The 25,582-nt window shown below is 45.1% G+C and overlaps 1 protein-coding gene across 2 annotated transcripts in view; it reads left to right on the forward strand.

Moving 5' to 3' along the window:
* Nucleotides 1-25,582, forward strand: part of FAM219A (family with sequence similarity 219 member A) — a 137,669-nt gene that overhangs the window by 71,276 nt on the left and 40,811 nt on the right. The window lies entirely within an intron of this gene.

The raw sequence follows: 25,582 nt of genomic DNA on the forward strand, positions 1-25,582 counted from the left end.
AACCTTCTTAGTAGCACTCTGACGGGCGTCATATTCTGCCTCAGGTTTACGGGAGGACGTGCTCTTTTTCTTCCTTTTATTATGATTAACACTCCAGTCATCAGATTCAGACAGTGATGCTGAAGGGGGGGCTACCTGAGGCCGCTGGACCTGAGGAGCGACCTCCATGTTCCCCTCTGCACCCTCTATACCCTGCTTATGAATGGACTCCTGGTGGGCATCTGGGCTGGTCACCATCTCTCCTGAAATTAAATCCTCCCCCTCATGCGCCCCTGCCACCACATCCTCATCCTCCTGAGCCTCTGCCCCTGCCAGTACAGCCTCATCAGGGAAGACTCTGCAGATATTATGCCAGGCGTCTGGACAGTCCCTGTGAGGGTGGCCCATCTTACCGCAGAGGTTGCACCTAACATCCCGGCAATCCACAGCGACATGGCCGATATCCCCGCACAGGCTGCACTTCACCACAGTACAGGCGTTGGCCAGATGACCTTTCTCACCACATTTGAAGCATTTCCTGGGCTGCCCGGGGTAATAACATCTTCCCTTCTCCCTCCCAATGAAGAAGGAGTTGGGTAAATGGGCAGTAATGTTATTAAATTGCCGCAGTTTCACCACAGCTTTCCAGCCCATTGTCCAGATACCATCCTCATCTCTGACCTTGGAGAGTCCAGAGGCGAGGTCACAGTGTCTCCGGAGCCACACCTCGATGTCCTGTGGGGGAACGGCCTCATTCCAGAAGGTGATATTTACTGTGACAGTGTCCGGCCTGGAGATAGGAACCAATATAAATTTATTCCAGCCTTCAGCGTCTCTGAACCTGGGGTAATTGGACCAGAACCTGTCCAGGTCACACTGCAGCTTGAAGCTGACCTCGTAGCCCTGTCTGTCCAGAAGATTGGACACCGCCAGTATCTCATTTGCCACAAACCCCATCTGGCCGCAGAGCAGCTCTCTCACCACATACCTGCGCTGTGGCAGATCCTCCTTGGCACCTATGTACTTAAACCGCACCACATTAATGCGCTTAAATGTCTGGCCGGTATACCTGGCGCTGGACGTGAAGGATGGGGCGCCGCGGCTCCAGGCATTCCTGGGGGGCACCTGCCGGGTCACACTGGGCCGACTGACAGGGAGAGGGTCTGCAGCAGGGGGGGCTGCAATACCTTGTGGACTAGATGGTAATGGGGGATAGTCACACATATCATGCATATTATTATTAGCAGCATCATTATCAGACAGTGCCACGTCCATGACAGAATGTGAAACCTCCCCAACCCCCGACCCCATGGGCACAACATCACCAGCCCCAGTCTGTGCCTCAGCCTCGGCCTCATCAGCACAAACAGTCTTACATATAATGTCCTGCTCCTGCATGGGGCATTCTGGGACCTGTGGTGCCTCTGCTGGAGTCTGAAGTGCAAGCTCCTGTTCACACTCAGCTGCCTCAGCAGCACAAACAGTCTCACAAATACAGTCCGGCTCCTGCATGGGGCATTCTGGGACCTGTGGTGCCTCTGTTGGAGTCTGAAGTGTATGATCTTGTTCACACTCAGCTGCCTCAGCAGCACAAACAGTCTCACAAATACAGTCCGGCTCCTGCGTGGGGCATTCTGGGACCTGTGGTGCCTCTGTTGGAGTCTGAAGTGCAAGCTCCTGTTCACACTCAGCTGCTTGCTGCTGCAGTTTTTTTCCTTCCTGGAAGCAGAAGCGGGCAGCCTGTAACACTGGCCGTGTCCGCTGCTGGGGGGTCCCGGTCTCTACAGCACAGTCCTGCTTATAGGAGGCGAACCGCTCCCGGTTCCTGTAGGTCTCCGCCAGGGGCCCCATGCCCTCCAGCACAGATTCAATGTCCTGCACCACACTTGCCAGCTGCACCCCCAGTGTGTTCAGTCTCAGGTCATACACATCATTACTGGCAGGATTAGTGGTCTTTAGACTATAGATGAAGTCTACCTCCATTTGCAGCGCTTTTTTTTGCTGCTGTAACTCACCCGGTTTTCTGACCAGTCCCGGTATCTCGTCCGCCAGCTGCAGCTCGGGTGCACGCGCCGGCTGCACAGGTTTTGCCTTCACCACGGGTGCAGGGGCTTTGAATACAGACTTGTGCGGTTCCACCACAGATGGCTTTGTGGCTCCTCGGCTGGATGCCGGCTCCGCAGCAGGTTTATCGCTGCCACCTGACTGTGACCGGGTGCGTCCTGACAGCGCCACACTGCCATGTTGCTGCAAGTTCTCCTGGATGGTCTGTCTTTCCAAAGACGTCCGTCTCTGCCTGGAAGCAGCAGAGGTGATTGGTACAGCTGAGGCCGATCTCACCTGTGCCTCAGGCAGGGGCTGCTGACTGACCGGGGAGTTACAGGACTTCATACTGTGCTGTGGAACATCACTCACCAACACTTTACCTTCTGGCTTCTTTGCTGGACTTGGAGTAGATTTTCCTCCCAAAACTTTACTCGCAAGTTTTTCTTCCTTCACAGAACTGCTGCAGCTTTGGCCGCTGCATTCACTGGTCTCACAGAGGCTTTGGGATTAATATTCCCATTCAGAGAGGTCGGGGAGCCTTGTCCCAGTGTAGGCCGAGAAGCCTGGGCCTTGCCTGGGGAGCTTCCCCGCCCAGGGTGGCCCCTCCCTGGGCTTGCTCCAGACATCAGGAGAACTACAGACACACAACCTCACAGCTAGGAGGCAGTATTATAGTAGTTATATTCTTGTACATAGGGGCAGTATTATAGTACTTATATTCTTGTACATAGGGGCAGTATTATAGTAGTTATATTCTTGTACATAGGGGCAGTATTATAGTAGTTATATTCTTGTACATAGGAGCAGTATTATAGTAGTTATATTCTTGTACATAGGGGCAGTATTATAGTAGTTATATTCTTGTACATAGGGGCAGTATTATAGTATGCATATATGGTGCTATTAGGCTAGGAACCAACGTTGGAGGGTGGAGTTGCCTGATAAATAAGCTGTAGATGATCTGCTGGACATGGTGGATACAAATTCCTGCAGATTTTGTCCGTTCCCCCTATGACTTACAGTAGTGTTCACAACACCAGCCGTCCAATATGACTGACCAGATGAATTCCTGGTTTTGGTGTAAATTCTATCACCACTCGTCACACCATTTACCGGTCGGTGCAGTAGGTAAGAGCACCCCCAGCCTCCGCGTTTATGATCTGCAGGTTTCTGAGTCTTTGGATTAGAATAATAAATTGACAGGCGGTGATCACAATAATATCAGTGTGGAGATCAATCAGTGAGATCCATCATTCTGTGAAGACACGGGTGAATCCCGCGGCACTTATCTAACGGTGAAGCCAGGACATGTTGTACGTGCATTTATCCTGGAAATCCTGAGAAATATGGGGCGTACGAGACATTGTGCAGAAGAACAGCGCACTGTGATTAATAGTTGATTTGAGAAGGTAAAACTTATACAGAAATGCAGACAATGATCGGCGGATCAGCTACAATGATCTCCAATGCTTTATAATGGAAACCAAACCAGAGAGGCGAGGAAGAAAGCGGAAGACGACCATCAAATGGATGGCGGAATGACCAGAATGGTGAAGGCTCAGGCAGTGATCGGCTCGAGGATGATCACAGACCGTCTCACGTTATCAATGATCGGCTCCAGGATGATCACAGACAGTCTCACGTTACCAATGATCGGCTCCAGGATGATCACAGTCTCACGTTACCAATGATCGGCTCCAGGATGATCACAGACGGTCTCACGTTACCAATGATCGGCTCCAGGATGATCACAGACAGTCTCACGTTACCAGTGATCGGCTCCAGGATGATCACAGACAGTCTCACGTTACCAGTGATCGGCTCCAGGATGATCACAGACAGTCTCACGTCACCAATGATCGGCTCCAGGATGATCACAGACAGTCTCACGTTACCAGTGATCGGCTCCAGGATGATCACAGACAGTCTCACGTTACCAATGATCGGCTCCAGGATGATCACAGACAGTCTCACGTTACCAGTGATCGGCTCCAGGATGATCACAGACAGTCTCACGTTACCAGTGATCGGCTCCAGGATGATCACAGACAGTCTCACGTCACCAATGATCGGCTCCAGGATGATCACAGACAGTCTCACGTTACCAGTGATCGGCTCCAGGATGATCACAGACAGTCTCACGTTACCAATGATCGGCTCCAGGATGATCACAGACGGTCTCCCGTCACCAATGATCGACTCCAGGATGATCACAGTCTCACGTTACCAGTGATCGGCTCCAGGATGATAACAGACAGTCGCACGTTACCAATGATCGGCTCCAGGATGATCACAGACAGTCTCCCGTTACCAATGATCGGCTCCAGGATGATCACAGACAGTCTCACGTTACCAGTGATCGGCTCCAGAATGATCACACACAGTCTCACGTTACCAGTGATCGACTCCAGGATGATCACAGTCTCATGTTACCAGTGATCGGCTCCAGGATGATCACAGACAGTCTCACGTTACCAATGATCGGCTCCAGGATGATCACAGTCTCATATTACCAATGATCGGCTCCAGGATGATCACAGACAGTCTCACGTTACTAATGATATGCTCCAAGATGATCACAGACAGTCTCACGTTACCAATGATCGGCTCCAGGATGATCACAGACAGTCTCACATTACCAATGATCGTCTCCAGGATGATCACAGTCTCACGTTACCAATGATCGGCTCCAGGATGATCACAGATGGTCTCACGTTACCAATGATCGGCTCCAGGATGATCACAGACAGTCTCACGTTACCAATGATTGGCTCCAGGATGATCACACACAGTCTCACGTTACCAATGATCGGCTCCAGTATGATCACAGACGGTCTCACGTTACCTGGGAGGACTATCACAGAAGACGCCTGTGTGACGCTAATCTCTTACCATGAAGTTTCCGCAAAGTCCCACTGTTATAATAAGGACATGTACTGAAGCGGATACAATGTGCCAAAGAGCACTGATGAATGTAAAATTGTGCTTTTTGGGTCCATGGGCCGCAGACCGTTCATCAGATGTCCCCCAAACTCTGCAGACACAGTACACTCTGCACACAGTGAAGCATGGTGGTGAAGCATCACGATATTGGCAGGTTTCTCTTACTATGGTAGCGGACCTATTTACCGCACACCAGTGATTATGGATCAGTCTGCAGATATTACAATAGATGAAGAAGTCATGTTTCCTTACACTGAAGAGGAAATGCACTTGACATGGGGGTTTCACCAAGACAGCGACCCTAAACACACCAGGAAGCGAGCAAAATCTTGGTTCCAGTCCAACAACATTGAGGTGATTGAGCGGCCAGCCCAATCCCCGGACCTTAATCCGATAGACACTTGTGGGGTGACATCAAGAATACCGTTTCTGAGCAAATGCCAACAAATGCCAAAAAATTGAGATGTAGTCCGAGCATCCTGGGCTGGAATAACAGGTGACAGTGGCCAGAAGTTGGTGACTCCATGTAACATAGATGTGAGAAGTTCTAGAAATACTGTGGGTAACAACTAAATATTAGCTCAGTGATTCACAGGAAGGAGAAATCCACAAAAAAAATAGTACATATTGTAAGAGAAATGCAGACAGTGCTGATTATTAGAACGGCTCAATGTTCATTTTTTGTTATTTTCTGTAAAGGAGTTATAAATTATCTACATTTCTCTTCATTATTGAACTAGAAACCAGCGTACAAAGTTCCGAATTCTGGAAATAAAAACTAGGAGAAAGATTGTGTAATAACTCATGTTTGTGATCACACTGCTGTTATTTTGAACACGACTGTACAACCAGCACAAGACAACTCCGATCGATGGTCAGGCAACACACATGGTGAGAAGATTGGCACCTTTAAGGCGTGCGAGTGGCCGGTGTAAAAGTACCCTCCTCCCCATAGGCCCTCTTCTTTTTTGGCCAGACCGACTTAGACACCTTTCCAAGATGACAGGGGCACAGATATTTACGGCAGGTTCCCAGGATCTCTCCTCAGGTCCAGGTCCCTTCTAGTCCACCAGAAAGAAAGGTCCTCCTTCAATGATTTTTAGTATCAAAAATGTCCTTAATATCAAAGACGTCTCGGGAACCCTCAGTAACAGCAGTAGCTGGCAGGAGTGAGACATGAAAGACATGTGGGATCCGTAGATTCGCAGGGAGTTGGAGACGTTAGGTCACCAGATTACATTGCCTGAGGATTTTTTGCTGACCAAGGTATCGGGGAGTGAAGTTGTGCAAAGGCACCTTCAGACAAATATTCCTAGATGACAACCAGATTTTATCAACAGGATGATACAGATGCGGCAAACATATCTTCTTGTCTGCATGTGTCTTCATCCGAGACATGGCCTTGAGTGAAGCCTGGGTCTGCTGCCTGATCTGTAGAAAGTCGCCATACGAGGCATCAGCTGCTGGTACCCCGGAGGAAGCAGACATAGAACAGGGCACTTGATGATGCTGGGAGTATACCACGAAGAATGGAGATGCTAAAAAAGACCACCCAACGTGGTTATTGTAGGAAAACTCCACCCAGGGGAGTAGTTGTACCCAGTCATCCTGGCAGGCAGAGATACAATGGCAAAGGTAGTTCTCAAGAATCTGTTTAACCCGTTCTACTTTCCCATTAGTCTGCGGATGCTAAGCGGAGGAAAAGTCCAGCTGGAAATTCAGCAGCTTGCACAGAGCTGTCCAAAACTATGATGTGAACTGGACTCCATGATCAGAGACTATGTGAGAGGAAGATTGTGGAGAAGAAATACATGCTGGAAGAACTGCACAGCGAGCTTAGAAGATGAGGGACGGACCGGCTAGAGGTATGAAGTTAGCTATTTTAGAGAACTGATCCACCACAACCCAGAGTCACTGGAAGACTTGATTCTGGCACACTGTGAACAGGCGTTTATGAAGTCCCGAACATCTTTGGCCAGCAAGGGCAAACCAGAAGCAACGAGCAATCAGCTCAGAAGACTGTATATGCCCATATGGCCAGCCAACTTGGATTTGTGACCTCAAAACAGAATTCTCCAGCACTTAGCAGTAGGGACAAACGTCTCGCCTGGAGGAATGTCTCTTAAAAGGACTGGGGCAGCCTCAGTAATCATGGCCAGGTCAATGATGTGCTGACTCTCCTCCAGGGAATCGCTCACATCAAAGGATCGAGACAAGGCATTGGCTTTGACATTCTTCTCCGCAGGATGGAAGTGTAATTCAAAGTTAAAATGAGCGAAGAAGAGAGTCCACCTGGCTTGACGAGCATATAACCACTATGTGGACTGCAATAAGGTCAGATTTTTGTGATCCGTGTATATTAAGAGTTGGCACCCTACAGTAGATGTCGCCACTCCTCAAGTGCCATTTTGATAGCCAAGAGCTCACAATCTCCAATAGTATAAATTTGCTCAGCCAGAGAAAACTATTTGGAGAAAAAAAACGCAAGAGACAGACTTCTCTGAAGAAGTTCTTTGCAGGAGATCTGCCCCAGCACCAATAGATGAGGCATCTACCTCCAAGAGAGGTTGCTTGTTGGGATCGTCTGGATATAGCATCAGCCTCTTTCATATGCTCGAAGTCCAACTCTGGCCAGTCTCTGGCATTGGCCCCATTCCTTAAGACGAGATAAGGGACGAGAGGTGCGGGATAAATTGCCTGTAGAAGTTGGCAAAACCCATGAAGCACTGGATGGCACGCAGGTTTTGAGGATGAGTCCAGGAAAGAACAGCAGAAACTTTCTCTGGATCCATTTTGAGACTTTGGTTGGAAACTAAGTAGCCAAGGAAAAACAAGGAGCTTTTTTCAAAGACACATTTTGTTATGGCTGGTAATTCAGTACCACAATGGACATAGAAGTCAGAGCACATACAGTGATCTGACAATAACCCAAAAACATAGAACGAGCTCTGAGATGTGGGAACTCTGCTGACCGCAATCCCTAATCCTCTCCAACCACACTAGAGGCAGCCGTGGATTGCGCCTAACGCTCCCTATGCAACTCGGCACAGCCTGAGAAACTAGCTAGCCTGAAGATAGAAAATAAGCCTACCTTGCCTCAGAGAAATACCCCAAAGGAAAAGGCAGCCCCCCACATATAATGACTGTGAGTTAAGATGAAAAGACAAACGTAGAGATGAAATAGATTTAGCAAAGTGAGGCCCGACTTTCTGAACAGAGCGAGGATAGGAAAGGTAACTTTGCGGTCAACACAAAACCCTACAAACAACCACGCAAAGGTGGCAAAAAGACCCTCCGTACCGACTAACGGCACGGAGGTACACCCTCTGCGTCCCAGAGCTTCCAGCAAGCAAGAAAAACCAAATAAACAAGCTGGACAGAAAAAACAGAAAACAAAAATAACACAAGAGCAACTTAGCTATGCAGAGCAGCAGGCCACAGGAACGATCCAGGAGGAAGCAAGTCCAAAACTAGAACATTGACTGGAGGCCAGGATCAAAGCACTAGGTGGAGTTAAATAGAGCAGCACCTAACGACTTCCCCACATCACCTGAGGAAGGAAACTCAGAAGCTGCAGTACCACTCTCCTCCACCAACGGAAGCTCATAGAGAGAATCAGCCGAAGTACCACTTGTGACCACAGGAGGGAGCTCTGCCACAGAATTCACAACACATTTGTACAATTTGGGAAGGTAGATCAGAGAAGATTATCGGGATATTGTCCAAATACACAACCATGGAAACATAGAGGAGATCCCGGAAGATGTAATTAACAAACTTCTAAAACACAGCTGGCACATTACACAGCCCGAAGGGCATGACGAGATACTTGTAGTGACCGTCATGGGTATTAAAGGCCGTTTTCCTTTCGTCACCCTCACTGATGTGAATCAAGTTGTAAGCCTTTCACATGTCAGACTTAGAGAAGATATTATCTCCCCTGATTCTGTCAAAGAAATAAAAGGTAGGGGGTACTTATTCTTAATAGTGATTTTGCTAAGACCTCAATTCTATAGAGGGGCATAGGGATCCATCCTTCTTGGTCATGAAGAAGAAGCCTGCATTGGTAGGAGAGGGGGAATTATGGATGAATTCTCTGATTTATTCAGGCATGGCTTGAGTCTCAGGTAAAGATAGGGCATACCCCCGCCACTGGGTTGGTGAAGTGCCAGGAAGAAGATCGACAGAACAGTCATAAGGTCTGTGGGGTGGCAGGACTTCAGCCTTCTTTTCACAGAAGACCTCTGCAAAGGCACAATAATGGATGGGCAGAGAAGCAAGATTTGAAGGCACAGGAGACTAAGTCTTGGTCGTGACCTTGGCTAGGCAGTTGGAGGCACAGTGCGGTCCCCAGTTCGGTCCATCAGTCAATAACAGACACATATATACGCAGCCATGGAATGCCCAGGAGAACAGAATTCACAGATCTGGGTAGCATTTAGAAGCAAATCCTCTCGGTATGCAGGACACCAATCTGCAGCTAGACTGGCAGCGTGATGAATCGAACATATTCAGCTAGGAGTTGTCCGTCAATGGAGGCAACAGTTGGGATGATAGAGCTGTTCTGTATTGGGCTGAAGTCGACAGACCAAATCCAAATGAATGAAGTTGCCCGCGGAGCCTGAATTAAGATGGGCAGCAGTGGAGAGGGACCTCTCCTGCCAGGTAAAAGTAACTTCAGTCAGTAGCTTTGGAGAACAATTACTCTCACCCAGGGTTGTCTCCTCAGCCAACTCTAGGTGCTGGTGTTTCCTGGTCTCATAGGGCACTGGCAAACAAAATGTCCCTTGCCTCCATTGTACATACAAATGTTCTCTCTGTACCGTTCCTGTACAGATGGTTTGGCCCTCCAGCATAGGCTCAGTGGCTAGTGGTACGACTTGCAGTAGCAAAGGGAACTGGAAGTTTGATGCCAGTTTGGGTGGTCTTCTGGCATGAGAAGACACCAATGCTTGTTCCTTAGCTCGCTCATGGAAGCGGAGGTCTATCCTATTGTCCAGATGTATAAGGGCGTCCAGCGAGGATGGTAGATGTCTGCCAGCCAACTCATTCTTTATATGACCAGACCGTCCCTGCCATGAGGTTACCAGGGCCTCTTCATTTAAAGCCAGCTTCGCCACTGAAATACGGAATCGTGAGGTATACTGGGCCACGATATCCGTGCTCTGCCTTCATGGAAGAAGTAGCAGAAGAGCTGCGGTCTGGAACCTCGAATACACATCTCCAGCAAATTCCCAACATCATGGGTCTCCGGACCTCCAGGCTACCAAATGGTATCATGGTCAGGTCAAAAGGGAAAAGCTGAGTTTGGAGGGTGAAATTGATCAGACACTAATTAATGAAGCCGCTACTTTCCTTGGGGTCTCCATCATAGCTGAACAGAAGTGGAAGCTGGAGCTTAGCAGTTCCACCAGAAGCGGGAGAATTAGATGGTTCCCTCAGAGGAGGGTTGTCCAGACATAGTAGAAGCAGAATGCAAGGCGGAAATAGCAATGGACAGACCCTGCAGCTGGTTTGCCACCACATTGATGGCCTGCACCAGCTGGTCCTGACACTCTGAGAGCAGACTCTTAAAATTCTTGCATGCTAAGATACTTGGGATCCCTGGGTCCCGACTTGTCAGCGGGGTCCATGGCCTGAACTTAACGCTGGGGTGTGGGGACTCACTGCGCCCCGGAACGTGCTTACCCTTGAGGGGCGTGACTAAGTGTCTACTGGGTAGACACCATGTGGCACTCCAAGGCAGTCCCCGAGACCTCAGCAGTTGGTCGGAGGGTCAGTGACACATGTATGAGGTGCAGAAAGATGCGTAAAAAGCCTAGTCAGATGGTCCGAAGTCAGGGCAGGCAGCACGGGTTCACTAAATAAAGCCGGAGTCAGGGATGGAGAAATCAAACTGAGCAGGTAAACAGGCCGGGTTGATAACGTGAGATTGAATACTGAGAAATGCATAAATGGTGCTAGCAGAGTAGTAAATGGAGGGGCAAGAAATGGAGGGTCGAGTCGCCTAATATGCAGTGGGTACGGAAAGTATTCAGACCCCTTTAACTTTTTCACTCTTTGTTGCATTGCAGTCATTTGGTAAATTCAAAAAAGTTCATTTTTTCTCATTAATTTACACTCTGCACCCCATCTTGACTGAAAAAAACAAATGTAGAAATTTTTGCAAATTTAATAAAGAAGAAAGACTGAAATGTCACATGGTGATAAGTATTCAGACCCTTTGCTCAGACTCATATGTAAGTCCCATGCTGTCAATTTCCTTGTGATCCTCCTTGAGATGGTTCTACTCCTTCATTGGAGTCCAGCTGTGTTTAATTAAACTGATCGACTTGATTTGGAAATGCGCACACCTGTCTATATAAGACCTCACAGCTCACAGTGCATGTCAGCCCAAATGAGAATCATGAGGTCAAAGGAACTGGCCAAAGAGCTCAGAGGCAGAATTGTGGCAAGGCACAGATCTGGCCAAGGTTACAGAAGAATTTCTGCAGTACTCAAGGTTCCTGAAAGCACAGTGACCTCCATAATCCTTAAATCCAAGAAGTTTGGGACTACCAGAAGTCTTCCTAGACCTGGCCGTCCAGCCAAACCGTGCAATCGTGGGAGAAGAGCCTTGGTGAGAGAGGTAAAGAAGAACCTCAAGATCACTGTGGCTGAGCTCCAGAGATGCAGTAGGGAGATGGTAGAAAATTCCACAGTCAACTCTCACTGCAGCCCTCCACCAGTCAGGCCTTTATGGCAGAGTGGCCCGACGGAAGCCTCTCCTCAGTACAAGACATATGAAAGCCGCATAGAGTTTGATAAACACACATGAAGGACTCTCAGACTATGAGAAATAAGATCTCTGGTCTGATGAGACGAAGATAGACCTTTTTGGTGATAATTCTAAGTGGAATATGTGGAGAAAACCAGGCACTGCATGACCTGCCCAATACAATCCCAACAGTGAAACATGGTGGAGGCAGCATCATGCTATGGGGGTGTTCTTCAGCTGCAGGGACAGAACAACTGGTTGTCATTGAAGGAAACATGAATGCGGCCAAGTACAGAGATATCCTGGATGAAAACCTCTTCCAGAGTGCTCTGGACCTCAGACTTGGCCGAAAGTTCACCTTCCAACAAGACAATAACCCTAAGCACACAGCTAAAATAACAAAGGAGTGGCTTCAGACAACTCTGTGACCATTCCTGACCGGCCCAGCCAGAGCCCTGACCTAAACCAATTGGAGCATCTCTGGAGAGACCTGAAAATGGCGTCCACCAACGTTCACCATCCAACCTGACGGAACTGGAGAGGATCTGCAAGGAAGAATGGCCGAGGATCCCCAAATCCAGGGGGAAAACTGTTGTGAATTCTGTGGTCAAGCTCCCTCCTGTGGTCATGAGTGGTACTTCGGCTGGTTCTGTCTATGAGCTTCCTCTGGTGGATGTGAGTGGGGCTGCGGCTTCTGAGTTCCCTTCCTCAGGTGACGAGGTTAAGTCGTTAGGTGCTGCTCTATTTAACTCCACCTAGTTCTTTGTTCCTGGCCTCCAGTCAATGTTCCAGTATTGGTCTTGCTCTTTCCTGGATCGTTCTTGTGGCCTGTCTGCCCTGCATAAGCTAAGTTCTGCGTGTGTTACGTTTGTTTGCTATTTTTTCTGTCCAGCTTGCTATATTGGTTTGTCTTGCTTGCTGGAAGCTCTGGGACGCAGAGGGAGCACCTCCATGCCGTTAGTCGGTGCGGAGGGTCTTTTTGCGCCCTCTGCGTGGTTGTTTGTAGGTTTTTGTGCTGGCCGCAAAGCTATCTTTCCTATCCTTGGTCTATTCAGTAAGTCGGGCCTCACTTTGCTAAAATCTATTTCATCTCTGTGTTTGTATTTTCATCTTTACTCACAGTCATTATATGTGGGGGGCTGCCTTTTCCTTTGGGGAATTTCTCAGGCAAGGTAGGCTTATTTTTCTATCTTCAGGGCTAGCTAGTTTCTCAGGCTGTGCCCGAGGCGCCTAGGTCTGGTCAGGAGCGCTCCACGGCTACCTCTAGTGTGGTGTGATAGGATTAGGGATTGCGGTCAGCAGAGTTCCCACGTCTCAGAGCTCGTCCTGTGTTATTAGTAACTATCAGGTCACTTTGTGTGCTCTTAACCACCAGGTCCATTGTGTTTCTGAATCACCAGTTCATAACAGAAAACTTGTTACATCATTCCCAAGAAGACTCCTGGCTGTACGAGCTCAAAAGGGGCTTCTACTCAACACTGAGCAAAGGGGCTGAAGACTTATGACCACATGATATTTCAGTTTTTCTTTTTTATTAAATTTGCAAAGATTTCTACATTTTTTTTCAGTCAGGATGGGGTGCAGAGTGTACATTAATGAGAAAAAATGAACTTTATATAATTTACCAAATGGCTGCAATGAAACAGAGTGAAAACTTTAAAGGGGTCTGAATACTTTCCGTACCCATTGTACATAGTAGCAGTATTATAGTAGTTATATTCTAGTACATAGGGGCAGTATTATAGTAGTTATATTCTTGTACATAGGAGCAATATTATAGTAGTTATATTCTTGTACATATGGAGCAGTATTATAGTAGTTATATTCTTGTACATAGGAGCAGTATTATAGTAGTTATATTCTTGTACATAGGAGCAGTATTATAGTAGTTATTTTCTTGTACATAGGAGCAGTATTATAGTAGTTATATTCTTGTACATAGGAGCAGTATTATAGTAGTTATATTCTTGTACATGGGAGCAGTATTATAGTAGTTATATTCTTGTACATAGGGGCAGTATTATAGTAGTTATATTCTTGTACATAGGAGCAATATTATAGTAGTTATATTCTTGTACATATGGAGCAGTATTATAGTAGTTATTTTCTTGTACATAGGAGCAGTATTATAGTAGTTATTTTCTTGTACATAGGAGCAGTATTATAGTAGTTATATTCTTGTACATAGGAGCAGTATTATAGTAGTTATATTCTTGTACATGGGAGCAGTATTATAGTAGTTATATTATTGTACATAGGGGCAGTATTATAGCAGTTATATTCTTGTACATAGGGGCAGTATTATAGTAGTTATTTTCTTGTACATAGGAGCAGTATTATAGTAGTTATATTCTTGTACATAGGAGCAGTATTATAGTAGTTATATTCTTGTACATGGGAGCAGTATTATAGTAGTTATATTCTTGTACATAGGAGCAGTATTATAGTAGTTATATTCTTGTACATAGGGGCAGTATTATAGTAGTTATATTCTTGTACATATGGAGCAGTATTATAGTAGTTATATTCTTGTACATAGGAGCAGTATTATAGTAGTTATATTCTTGTACATAGGGGCAGTATTATAGTAGTTATTTTCTTGTACATAGGAGCAATATTATAGTAGTTATATTCTTGTACATAGGAGCAGTATTATAGTAGTTATATTCTTGTACATGGGAGCAGTATTATAGTAGTTATATTCTTGTACATAGGGGCAGTATTATAGTAGTTATTTTCTTGTACATAGGAGCAGTATTATAGTAGTTATATTCTTGTACATAGGAGCAGTATTATAGTAGTTATATTCTTGTACATAGGGGCAGTATTATAGTAGTTATATTCTTGTACATGGGAGCAGTATTATAGTAGTTATATTCTGGTACATAGGGGCAGTATTATAGTAGTTATATTCTTGTACATAGGAGCAGTATTATAGTAGTTATATTCTTGTACATAGGAGCAGTATTATAGTAGTTATATTCTTGTACATAGGAGCAGTATTATAGTAGTTATATTCTTGTACTTAGGAGCAGTATTATAGTAGATATATTCTTGTACATAGAGGCAGTATTATAGTAGTTATATTCTTGTACATAGGGGCAGTATTATAGTAGTTATATTCTTGTACATAGGAGCAGTATTATAGTAGTTATATTCTTGTACATAGGAGCAGTATTATAGTAGTTATATTCTTGTACATAGGAGCAGTATTATAGTAGTTATATTCTTGTACATAGGAGCAGTATTATAGTAGTTATATTCTTGTACATAGGAGCAGTATTATAGTAGTTATATTCTTGTACATAGGGAGCAGTATTATAGTAGTTATATTCTTGTACATAGGGGCAGTATTATAGTAGTTATATTCTTGTACATAGGGGCAGTATTATAGTAGTTATATTCCTGTACATAGGAGCAGTATTATAGTAGTTATATTCTTGTACATAGGAGCAGTATTATAGTAGTTATATGCTTGTACATAGGAGCAGTATTATAGTAGTTATATTCTTGTACATAGGAGCAGTATTATAGTAGTTATATTCTTGTACATAGGAGCAGTATTATAGTAGTTATATTCTTGCACATAGGGGCAGTATTATAGTAGTTATTTTCTTGTACATAGGAGCAGTATTATAGTAGTTATATTCTTGTACATAGGAGCAGTATTATAGTAGTTATATTCTTGTACATGGGAGCAGTATTATAGTAGTTATATTCTTGTACATAGGAGCAGTATTATAGTAGTTATATTCTTGTACATAGGGGCAGTATTATAGTAGTTATATTCTTGTACATGGGAGCAGTATTATAGTAGTTATATTCTTGTACATAGGGGCAGTATTATAGCAGTTATATTCTTGTACATAGGGGCAGTATTATAGTAGTTATATTCTGGTACATAGGGGCAGTATTATAGTAGTTATATTCTTGTACATAGGAGCAGTATTATAGTAGTTATATTCTTGTACATAGGAGCAGTATTATAGTAGTTATATTCTTGTACATAGGAGCAGTATTATAGTAGATATATTCTTGTACATAGAGGCAGTATTATAGTAGTTATATTCTTGTACATAGGGGCAGTATTATAGTAGTTATATTCTTGTACATAGGAGCAGTATTATAGTAGTTATATTCTTGTACATAGGGCAGTATTATAGTAGTTATATTCTTGTACATAGGAGCAGTATTATAGTAGATATATTCTTGTACATAGAGGCAGTATTATAGTAGTTATATTCTTGTACATAGGGGCAGTATTATAGTAGTTATATTCTTGTATATAGGAGCAGTATTATAGCAGTTATATTCTTGTACATAGGAGCAGTATTATAGTAATTTTATTCTTGCACATAGGGGCAGTATTATAGTACGGTAGTTATATTCATGTACATAGGGGGCAGTATTATAGTAGTTATATTCTTGTACATGGGGGCAGTATTATAGTAGTAATATTCTTATACATAGGAGCATTATTATAGTCATTTTATTCTTGCACATAGGGGCAGTATTATAGTAGTTACAGTACAGACCAAAAGTTTGGACACACCTTATCATTTAAAGATTTTTCTGTATTTTCATGACTATGAAAATTGTACATTCACACTGAAGGCAACAAAACTATGAATTAACACATGGGGAATTATATACTTAACAAAAAAGTGTGAAACAACTGAAAATGTGTCTTATATTCTAGGTTCTTCAAAGTAGCCACATTTTGCTTTGATGACTGCTTTGCACACTCTTGGCATTCTCTTGATGAGCTTCGAGAGGTAGTCACCGGGAATGGTTTTCACTTCACGGTGTGCCCTGTCAAGTTTAATAAGTGGGATTTCTTGCCTTATAAATGGTGTTGGGACCATCAGTTGTGTTGGGCAGAAGTCTGGTGGATACACAGCTGATAGTCCTACTGAATAGACTGTTAGAATTTGTATTATGGCAAGAAAAAAGCAGCTAAGTAAAGAAAAACGAGTGGCCATCATTACTTTAAAAAATGAAGGTCAGTCAGACTCACATGAGAACGGTCCCAGGAAAGGAAGACCAAGAGTCACCTCTGCTTCTGAGAATAAGTTTATCCGAGTCACCAGCCTCAGAAATCGCAGGTTAACAGCAGCTCAGATTAGAGACCAGGTCAATGCCACACAGAGTTCTAGCAGATGACACATCTCTACAACAAGTGTTAAGAGGAGACTTTGTGCAGCAGGCCGTCATGGTAAAATAGCTGCTAGGAAACCACTGCTAAGGACAGGCAACAAGCAGAAGAGACTTGTTTGGGCTAAAGAACACAAGGAATGGACATTAGACCAGTGGAAATCTGTGCTTTGGTCTGATGAGTCCAAATTTGAGATCCAGGCCTGAACCCAATCGAGATGGTTTGGGGTGCGCTGGACCGCAGAGTGAAGGCAAAAGGGCCAACAAGTGCTCTAGGAACTCCTTCAAGATTGTTGGAAGACCATTCCCGGTGACTACCTCTTGAAGCTCATCAAGAGAATGCCAAGACTGTGCAAAGCAGCCATCAAAGCAAAAGGTGGCTACTTTGAAGAACCTAGAATATAAGACATATTTTCAGTTGTCTCACACTTTTTTGTTAAGTATATAATTCCACATGTGTTAATTCATAGTTTTGATGCCTTCAGTGAGAATGTACAATTTTCATAGTCATGAAAATACAGAAAAATCTTTAAATGAAAAGGTGTGTCCAAACTTTAGGTCTGTACTGTATATGTTACACGTATAGATCAGAATATCTATGTGAGTTGCTCACTTTCGTTAGCTTTCTTCCATCTTTATCTTCTTCTTAGCCGCCCATTACTATCTTATCTCTCCTCTGTGAGTAATTACAGGTGATGAATAAACCTCCTTGTATAATAGCGGATGAGCATTGTGTGCGGCATTAATACCTCTGCTCTTCCCCCGAGGTGCTGCACTGTACGTTACCCCTAGTGTTGTGCACCGCCCGCCTCCATCGCACCACTTTTATACTTTGTCTTTTGCCAAGGTCAGGTGCGTCTTGCACTGAGGGAACTCTTCATAACTTACTGTGGATCCAGAAAGGCAGAAATCCAATAATCGCAGATCCCCCCAGCGCAGAATAAGTGGGTTCTTTGCAAATTAGGGCTCCGGCTGAAATGGATTGTGTGCTCCGAGGTGCTGAGGATTGGGCAGCTGATTGTCCACAGGATTGTCTTAATTTTTAATGTTTAATTTTTATCTCTACAGTTTGATTAAACTGTTAATTTTCATGGCTGCGTATGTCGTCTTAAAGGGACAGTACTTCAACTTTATTTCTCACTGTATATTTGGGCTCACCTGTGAGGTGGATTCAGGGCGAGTTCAGATCCAGGGTGCTGGCACAGCCGGTGAGAGGGAACATGGTACAGTGAGGATCCATCCAACAGGCTATGATGGTGCAAATAAGCGAGGTAGGACCCACTGAAACCACAGAACCAGGAGGACAGATGAGCGCAGGTGAAGAGGCGAACAGCAGGTCTGAAACAAGTGTCTGCATCGGTGGTTGTGGTGGAACGCGAACAGCCTATATAAACAGCAGTTTGTAATGCTAAAGAAAATGATGAGTAAACTGAAATCTGAGAAGACGTTGGTGCAAGATAGAGAATCCACAGCAGATTGTGAACACTCTGTAGGAACCGTTCGTAATGCTTACCGCAAACTATTGGTTAACCAGCAAGTGACGCAAGCAATAAATGTGAGTTGTAGAAGCCACAAGTAGTTTGCAGCGTAATCTGAACAGACTCGTATAACAGTTCGAAATGCGTACAGGAAGCGATGGGTTAACCAGGAGGTCTCGGAAGCAGTCTGTAGGATCTGCGTGGTGTCTAGTCCAAGAAACACGGCAGCCGAACACAACATTAAACGGAGTGAATATGCAGATTTGTCTATGGATGATGATGTCATTGAGATGTGTAAAGCCCAAAGTGGAGCACAGCAAAGAGTGTTCACCATAGGGGAAGGGAGCAGGACCCGGTGTAGAAGCTGAGACGTGCATAAAACTGAGAATTATGTAGGTATTGATAGTACTACCGCCCTGTCTCTCATTGTAAATAATGTAGACACAGCTAGTACTACTGCCCTGTCTCTCATTGTAAATAATGTAGATACAGCTAGTACTACTGCCCTGTCTCTCATTGTAGATAATATAGATACAGCTAGTACTACTGCCCTGTCTCTCATTGTAAATAATGTAGATACAGCTAGTACTACCGCCCTGTCTCTCATTGTAAATAATGTAGATACAGCTAGTACTACCGCCCTGTCTCTTATTGTAAATAATGTAGATAAAGCTAGTACTACTGCCCTGTCTCTTATTGTAAATAATGTAGATACAGCTAGTACTACCGCCCTGTCTCTCATAAATAATGTAGATACAGCTAGTACTACCGCCCTATCTCTCATTGTAAATAATGTAGATACAGCTAGTACTACCGCCCTATCTCTCATTGTAAATAATGTAGATACAGCTAGTACTACTGCCCTGTCTCATAAATAATGTAGATACAGCTAGTACTACCGCCCTGTCTCTCATTGTAAATAATGTAGATACAGCTAGTACTACCGCCCTGTCTCTCATTGTAAATAATGTAGATACAGCTAGTACTACCGCCCTGTCTCTCATTGTAAATAATGTAGATACAGCTAGTACTACCGCCATGTCTCTCATTGTAAATAATGTAGATACAGCTAGTACTACTGCCCTGTCTCTCATTATAAATAATGTAGATACAGCTAGTACTACTGCCCTGTCTCATTATAAATAATGTAGATACAGCTAGTACTACCGCCCTGTCCCCCATGTAAATAATGTAGATACAGCTAGTACTACTGCCCTGTCTCATAAATAATGTAGATACAGCTAGTACTACCGCCCTGTCTCTCATTGTAAATAATGTAGATACAGCTAGTATTACCTCCCTGTCTCTCATTGTAAATAATGTAGATACAGCTAGTACTACCGCCCTGTCTCTCATTGTAAATAATGTAGATACAGCTAGTACTACTGCCCTGTCTCTCATTGTAAATAATGTAGATACAGCTAGTACTACTGCCCTGTCTCCTATTGTAAATAATGTAGATACAGCTAGTACTACCGCCCTATCTCTCATTGTAAATAATGTAGATACAGCTAGTACTACCGCCCTATCTCTCATTGTAAATAATGTAGATACAGCTAGTACTACCGCCCTGTCTCTCATTGTAAATAATGTAGATACAGCTAGTACTACCGCCCTGTCTCTCATTGTAAATAATGTAGATCAGGGGTGTCAAACTGCATTCCTCGAGGGCCGCAAACCATGCGTGTTTTCAAGATTTCCTTAGCTTTGCACAAGGTGCTATAATCATTATGTGTGTAGGTGATTAAATTATCACCTGTGCAGTACAAGGAAATCCTGAAAACATGACCTGTTTGCAGCCCTCAAGGAATGCAGTTTGACACCCCTGATGTAGATACAGCTAGTACTACCGCCCTGTCTCTCATTGTAAATAATGTAGATACAGCTAGTACTACTGCCCTGTCTCTCATTGTAAATAATGTAGATACAGCTAGTACTACCGCCCTGTCTCTCATAAATAATGTAGATACAGCTAGTACTGCTGCCCATCTCTGATTGATGTAGACACAGCTAGTACTGCTGCCCTGTCTCTGATTGTAATTGATGTAGATACAGCTAGTACTATTTCCATGTCTCTCACTATAAATTATGTAGACACAACTAGTACTGCCACCCATTCTCTGATTGTAATTGACGTAGACACAGCTTGTACTTCTGCCTTGTCTTTGATTTTATTTGATGTAGACACAGACAGTACTGCTGGCCTGTCTCATTATAAATTATCTAGACACAGCTAGTACTACCTCCTTGTCTCTCATTATAAATTACTAGCTATTGAACCCGTTCTACGCCCGGGTGGCGAGCATTTATATTGGTATATGGTCTCCATCATGTGCTGCTGCCATCCTGCGCCCGTTTTGTCATGTGCTGCTCCCATCCTGCGCCCCCGTTCTGTCATGCGCTGCTGCCATCCTGCGCCCGTTCTGTCATGTGCTGCTGCCATCCTGCGCCCGTTATGTCATGCGCTGCTGCCATCCTGCGCCCGTTCTGTCATGTGCTGCTGCCATCCTGCGCCCGTTCTGTCATGTGCTGCTCCCATCCTGCGCCCCCGTTCTGTCATGCGCTGCTGCCATCCTGCGCCCGTTCTGTCATGTGCTGCTCCCATCCTGCTGCCATCCTGCGCCCGTTATGTCATGCGCTGCTGCCATCCTGCGCCCGTTGTCATGTGCTGCTCCCATCCTGCGCCCGTTCTGTCATGTGCTGCTGCCATCCTGCGCCCGTTCTGTCATGTGCTGCTGCCATCCTGCGCCCGTTCTGTCATGTGCTGCTCCCATCCTGCTGCCATCCTGCGCCCGTTATGTCATGCGCTGCTGCCATCCTGCGCCCGTTGTCATGTGCTGCTCCCATCCTGCGCCCGTTCTGTCATGTGCTGCTGCCATCCTGCGCCCGTTCTGTCATGTGCTGCTGCCATCCTGCGCCCGTTCTGTCATGCGCTGCTGCCATCCTGCGCCCGTTCTGTCATGTGCTGCTCCCATCCTGCGCCCGTTCTGTCATGTGCTGCTCCCATCCTGCGCCCCCGTTCTGTCATGCGCTGCTGCCATCCTGCGCCCGTTCTGTCATGTGCTGCTCCCATCCTGCTGCCATCCTGCGCCCGTTATGTCATGCGCAGCTGCCATCCTGCGCCCGTTCTGTCATGTGCTGCTGCCATCCTGCGCCCGTTCTGTCATGTGCTGCTGCCATCCTGCGCCCGTTCTGTCATGTGCTGCTGCCATCCTGCGCCCGTTCTGTCATGTGCTGCTGCCATCCTGCGCCCGTTCTGTCATGTGCTGCTCCCATCCTGCGCCCCCGTTCTGTCATGCGCTGCTGCCATCCTGCGTCCGTTCTGTCATGTGCTGCTCCCATCCTGCTGCCATCCTGCGCCCGTTATGTCATGCGCTGCTCCCATCCTGCTGCCATCCTGCGCCCGTTATGTCATGCGCTGCTGCCATCCTGCGCCTGTTCTGTCATGTGCTGCTGCCATCCTGCGCCCGTTCTGTCATGTGCTGCTGCCATCCTGCGCCCGTTCTGTCATGTGCTGCTGCCATCCTGCGCCCGTTCTGTCATGCGCTGCTGCCATCCTGCGCCCGTTCTGTCATGCGCTGCTGCCATCCTGCGCCCGTTCTGTCATGTGCTGCTCCCATCCTGCGCCACTATTGTATTATATGCCCCCGTATGCTGCTGCTATATAAAAAAAAAAAATACCATACTCACCTATCGTCCGGCTCCACTGCAGGTGTGTGTTCAAGAAAATGGCGCCGGAAAGCGCGGACTGCGCAGGCGCCGATTCCGGCAGCAGGAATCGGCGCCTGCGCAGTCCGCGCTCTCCAGCGCCATTTTCTTGAAGACACACCTGCAGTGGAGCCGGAGTGTGTCTTCAAGAAAATGGCGCCGGAAAGCGCGGACTGCGCAGGCGCCGATTCCGGCAGCAGGAATCGGCGACTGCGCAGTCCGCGCTTTCCGGCGCCATTTTCTTGAACACACACTCCGGCTCCTCTGCCTGTGACTGGACTCTGTCACAGCAGAGGAGACGGAGCCGCACGCAGCGCTGGAACGGAGGACAGGTGACTATACTTACCCTCCCTCCTGGCGCGTCCACGGTCCCTGACTCTCCGGTGGAGATCGCGGTATGCGTTCAGTGCTTACGCATACCGCGATCTCCTGGGAGCGTCACTCTGTGGGGGCCAGACTGCGTCGGCGCTTGCGCCTGCGCAGTCTATAAAGGCTTCGGACAGAGTGACGCTCCCAGCGTTATATTATAGATGTAGCCACAGCATATACTGCCACTCATTTTTCTGATGTGTAATTGATGTAGCCACAGCTAGTACTGCTGGCCTGTCATTATAAATTATGTAGACACACCTAGTGCTACCTCCCTGTCTCTCATTATAAATTATGCAGACACAGCTAGTATTGCTGCCCATTCTCTGATTTGTAATTGATGTAGCCACAGCTAGTACAGCTGACATACCTTGTACAACCGCATTGTCTCATTATGAATTATGTAGACATGGCTCGTACTGCCTCCCTGTCTCTCATTATAAATTATGTAAACACAGTTAGTACTGCCTCCCTGTCTCTCATTATAAATTATGTAGACACAGTTAGTACTACCTCCCTGTTTCTCATTATAAATTATGTAGACACAGTTAGTACTACCTCCCTATTTCTCATTATAAATTATGTAGACACAGTTAGTACTGCCTCCCTGTCTCTCATTATAAATTATGTAGACACAGTTAGTACTGCCTCCCTGTCTCTCATTATAAATTATGTAGACACAGTTAGTACTACCTCCCTATTTCTCATTATAAATTATGTAGACACAGTTAGTACTACCTCCCTGTTTCTCATTATAAATTATGGAATTAATGTGTCGCATGGATTTATGTCTTTTTACATCAATTAAGGAATTTGCTCCTCAGACCTTTGGGGGGTCATCACAACACAGAACCAGACCCCAATCTGAGGACAATAAAACATTCACACTCCTTATCTATGAACTGTTCCATTATCTATGGACACAACTGTTTATCGCTCACATAATGGTAGTTCTGCTTCACGTCACCTGTCTTATCTATGGCATTTTTCTGTGCTGTGTTGTGCATAAATATGTAATTCTTCAGATGTTGTATTAGTGTATGCCTGATGAAGGGACCTGCGTAGCCTTGAAAGCTGCAATTTGTTACCAGCTTTTCAGTTAGCCATTAAAAGGTATCAACCACTGAGGACTCTCAATTCTGAATATTTTTATAAATTATATAGACACAACCAGTACTGCCGCCTGTTCTCTGATTGTAATTGATGTAAACACAGCTAGTACTGCCGCCCTGTCTTTGATTTTAATTGATGTAGGCACAGACAGTACTATCGTCTTATCTCTCGTTATAAATTATGTAGACGCTGCTAGTACTGCTGCTCTGTATCTCATTATACATGATGTGGACAGCTTGTACTACTCTGCCCTGTCTGATTGCCTCCTCTCTGCTTGTAGTCTATCATAAGAACAAGTAGTACTGCCTCCCTGTGAATTTCTGTAAATAACGTAAGTACAGGTAGTAGTGTTTTCTTGTCTATCCCTGTAAATAATGTAGTTAGATAGTACTGCCTCCTAGTCTCCCCCTGTAAATAATGTAGTTACAGCTAGTACTGCCTCCCTGTGACTTTCTGTAAATAATGTAAGTACAGGTAGTAGTGTTTTCTTGTCTCTCCCTGTAAATAATTTAGTTACAGATAGTACTGCCTCCTAGTCTCTCCCTGTAAATAATGTAGTTACAGCTAGTACTGCCTCCCTGTGACTTTCTGTAAATAATGTAAGTACAGGTAGTATTGTTTTTTTGTCTCTCCCTGTAAATAATGTAGTTACAGATAGTACTGCCTCCTAGTCTCCCCCTGTAAATAATGTAGTTACAGCTAGTACTGCCTCCCTGTGACTTTCTGTAAATAATGTAAGTACAGGTAGTAGTGTTTTCTTGTCACTCCCTGTAAATAATGTAGTTACAGATAGTACTGCCTCCTAGTCTCTCCCTGTAAATAATATAGTTACAGCTAGTACTGCCTCCCTGTGACTTTCTGTAAATAATGGAAATACAGGTAGTAGTGTTTTCTTGTCTCTCCCTGTAAATAATGTAGTTAAAGATAGTACTGCCTTCTTGTCTCTCCCTGTAAATAATGTAGTTACAGATAGTACTGCCTCCTAGTCTCTCCCTGTAAATAATGTAGTTACAGCTAGTACTGCCTCCCTGTGTCTTTGTGTAAGAAATGTAATTACAGATAGTAGCGTCTCCTTGCCGCTCACTGTAAATATTGTAAGTACAGATAGTACTGTCTCATTTTCCTTTCCTGTAAATAATAATACTGACTCCTTGTCTCTCTTTGTACGTACCGTAAGTACCAATAGGACTGCCTCTTCCTGGTAATAATGTAGACAGTACTGCCTCCTTGTCTCTCTGTAAATATTGTAAGAACTGATAGTACTTCCTCCCTGTCTCTTTCTGTAAATATTGTAAGTACAGGTAGTACTGGCTCCTTTTCCTTTCCTGTAAATATTGTGGGTAAAGATAGTTCCAACTACCAGTCTCTTCCTGTAAATTATTTAGACAAAGCTAGTACTGCCTCCTTGTCTCTCTTTGTAGTTATCGTAAGTACAAATAGGACTGCCTCTTTCTCTTATTTTAAATAATGTAGACACAGATAGTACTGCCTCCTTGTCTCTCTTTTTAGTTAGCATAAGTACGAATAGGACGGCCTCTTACTCTTCCTTTAAATAATGTAGGCACAGATAGTACTGTCTCCTTGTCTCTCAGTAAATATTGTAAGCACAGATAGTACTGCTTCCCTGTTTCTCTGTATATAACATAGGCATTCATGTTCCTTCCTGCTGGTCTGTCCCCAAGTAATTGTTTTGATGTATTGACAGCAAGCAGAGACATTGAAAATTTCAAGAAACTGAAACGCAGTATCTGTTAGAAAGTTTCAGAGCTTTGAGCCTTGTGCGAGGTGACGGCGCTGATTCCGGGGGTCGAGGTAGCTGCGGCACTGAATATCAGCGGATCTAAATTCCTGGTCTGTCGCTCGGGATCAGAACACTGAGTCAGTGAATGAAATCTAATAACCTCTCGGCTGTCAGACTTCATTCCACCCTGCGCCTGGATCCGTGACCCTCCCCACGGTGCAGTGATAATGATCATATAGTGACCGCCCCTGGGAGGGAGGTATGGACACCAGCACACGTGCAGTGGGGAGGCTA

The sequence above is a fragment of the Ranitomeya imitator genome, chromosome 1, assembly GCF_032444005.1.
Source record: "Ranitomeya imitator isolate aRanImi1 chromosome 1, aRanImi1.pri, whole genome shotgun sequence".
Lineage (NCBI taxonomy): Eukaryota > Metazoa > Chordata > Amphibia > Anura > Dendrobatidae > Ranitomeya > Ranitomeya imitator.